General features: G+C 38.2%; 1 non-coding gene across 1 annotated transcript; it reads right to left on the minus strand.

Moving 5' to 3' along the window:
* Positions 1–940: 940 nt before the first annotated feature.
* On the minus strand, positions 941–1,047 carry LOC122094582. Its single transcript, XR_006144897.1, has one exon. It is a non-coding gene; the product is annotated as a small nucleolar RNA R71 (small nucleolar RNA).
* Between the last annotated feature and the right edge of the window lie 1,932 nt (positions 1,048–2,979).

The raw sequence follows: 2,979 nt of genomic DNA on the forward strand, positions 1-2,979 counted from the left end.
TAGAAGTAGATCACCAATATCAATCATTACACTTTTGCATTACTAAAAGAAGCTTAAAATAAAGTGGCTGCTCTCCTTGTGTTTGATCTGTTAGCTACACTGATCCATACGCTTGCGGTTACTTTTAAATCACAAACAAGTTTTTGGCGTGTTGCCGGGGAGACAGTTCCATGTTATTTTTCGCTTTCTTTTGGTAAATTGGTGTGTTTTGTTTGCTTTATTTTGTTTTTCCTTTTCTTTTATTGAATTCTTGAGAAGAACAACTTGCAATAATGGTTGAATCGGTGGAGGTCGCCAAGCCTCACAGTATGATAAAGATAGGTTTCGCCCTGTAGCAGTACCTCAGGAATTGAGCTGAGCAACCCCGGATCCCTGCCGGTAAGCTCAAAAAAAAGTTTTTCTTTTCATTCTTTTATGCTTGTCTTCCTCTAGTCGTGGGTAGTTTTCTGTTGCATGAGTGTTAGGTGGGTACGTAATACTAAGAATCGATTAGAAAGAAGAGATCCAACAAGAAGTGACCCTATAGATTTGCTCTCTTTAAAACCTTTCAATATGGGAGATCAACATCAAAACCCTCAACCTAAATCTCTGAAAGATAGGTTCTACCCTGCTATAATAGACCAACCTTCCTGCATAGTTCTACCACAAGGTCAGGGCAATAATTTTGAGCTTAAATCTCAATACATCACTATGTTACCCCATTTTCATGGGCTACCCTCTGAGAATGCATATTTATTTCTTAGTGAATTTGAAGAGGTATGTGTTCTAATTAAAGTCCAACAGCTTTCTGATGATGATGTTAAGCTTAGGCTCATGACTTTTGCATTGAAAGACAAAGCTAAGAAGTGGTTGTATGGATTACCCATAAATTTCATAACCACATGGGAAAAATTCACAGTTGTTTTCCTCCAAAAAAAATTTCCCAACTCACAAGATCAATAAGCTTAGAAGTGATATCCTTCAGTTTAGGCAAAAGCCTAGAAAGTCATTTTCCAAACTTATGGACAGATTCAAGGATCTACTCCAAGAATGCCCTCATCATAGGCTAGATGTATGCCATTTATGTCAAATATTTTATGAGGGTATTGATTACCCAACTAAACAAATGATAGAGACTATGTACCCTGGGGGATTTACATCATTTACAGATGAAGGAAAGGCATGAGAATTCTTACTTGACTTAGTTAATAAAACCCGTGAGTGGGAATCAACCCAAAAGAGTGAAAGGACCATAGGAGGAAAATGATATTTTGTGGATGGGTTAGTAGCCAAGGAAGCCCATCTAGATAGCCTAATCAAAAGGATTGAGGCTATTGTTCTTAAAGAGCCATTATCAGTCAATTTGATTAAGATGTGTGCTTGGTGCCAGACCCCTGGACATGTCATAGAAGAATACCCCAACACCTCTGGGGGCATTTCCAATGAAAGTGTAAATGCCTTATATCAGAATAATCCATATAGTAACACTCACAATCCAGGATGGAGAAATCACCCAAATTTCTCTTGAAACTAGGGCAACCAAGCAGAGCCTTTCAATTTTCATAGTCAAGGTTAACATGGACCCCAAAGGCCCCCCTTTGCACAACAGCCTTTTGCCCTAAATATTTTTCCTAGGCCAAGTGTAGGACCTCAGGCTAGTTTCCCTAGGCCCTCTCTCCTATCATCTTATCAGCAACCCCCTGGGTTTACCAACACTGGAGAGGCAAGTAGGGTAAGTGATTTAGAAAAGAATATGGCCCTCCTCATGACAAGCCATCAAAATCTTACAAGAGAACTCTCCCAAGTTGTCTCAATTTTGTGTGAGAGGGAGAAGGGAACTTTGCCCAGTCAACTAGAGCCTAACCCTAGGCATCATCAGCCTATTAGTTCACAAGCACCAACTAATGCACCACTGAATGTAGTACAAGATCATACTCAATAAGGGCCCTCTAACCAATGTAATGGTGTTTATGCCCTTAGGAGAGGTAGAGAGTACCAACAGAGTGTTTCTAAATCTTCCACATCTATTACTTATGTTAACTCTCCTTCTATTGAGGATACAAGTGTGCCTCTTATTCTAGGTTCGTCTGATGAACCTAAAGATTCTTCTGAAACTAAAGATAATTTAGTTAAGGAAACCAAAAATGATTCTTCTGAAAAATGGCAAATCCCTAACAGTCCTTATGTTTCTCCTGTCCTATTTCCTAATCGCTTGATAAACAAAAAAAAGACTGCTTCCATAGATAAAATTTTAGAAGTCTTCAAAAATGTAGAAGTGAACATCACTTTTTGGATGCCATATCCCAGATCCCCGTCTATGCAAAGGTCCTGAAAGATTTGTGCACTCATAAACGTATCACTAGTATGCCCAAAAAGGCATTCTTGGTAGGTAACATTAGTTCCATAATTACTCAACCTATAACAGCCAAGTATAAGGATCCAGGGAGCCTTATCATAGCTTGTGTCATAGGCAACACCTACATTGATCATGCCTTACTTGAACTTGGCACAAGTGTGAATCTTTTACCTTATCATATGTACAAGCAACTAGGATTGGGAGAATTGAAAGCCACTGGAACTACTTTTCAGTTGATAGATAAGAGTGTTAAGATTCCTAAAGGGATGGTTGAGGATGTCTTACTAAAGGTGGGGGAATTTATTTTCCCTGTTGATTTCATTGTGTTAGATACCAAGCCCTTCTCAATCAATGATGAGATCCCAATAATTCTAGGAAGACCATTCTTGGCTACCAAAAATACATTAATCAATTTTCGGAATGGTTTCCTAAGGTTATCTTTTGGTAACCAAACTATTGAGTTTAACATGTTTAGGATAGGCAAGTAACCACATATGAAAGAAGAGATCAATATGCTTGAGGATTTTCTAGATTTTTCTGATGACTTAATTACCAACTTTGATTTTAATTTTGATTCAGAATTCCAAGAGTGTATGGATGAGTTGGATGATGATACTGAAACTTTTTTTTCTGAAGTCCTAAGT

The sequence above is a fragment of the Macadamia integrifolia genome, chromosome 11, assembly GCF_013358625.1.
Source record: "Macadamia integrifolia cultivar HAES 741 chromosome 11, SCU_Mint_v3, whole genome shotgun sequence".
NCBI lineage: Eukaryota > Viridiplantae > Streptophyta > Magnoliopsida > Proteales > Proteaceae > Macadamia > Macadamia integrifolia.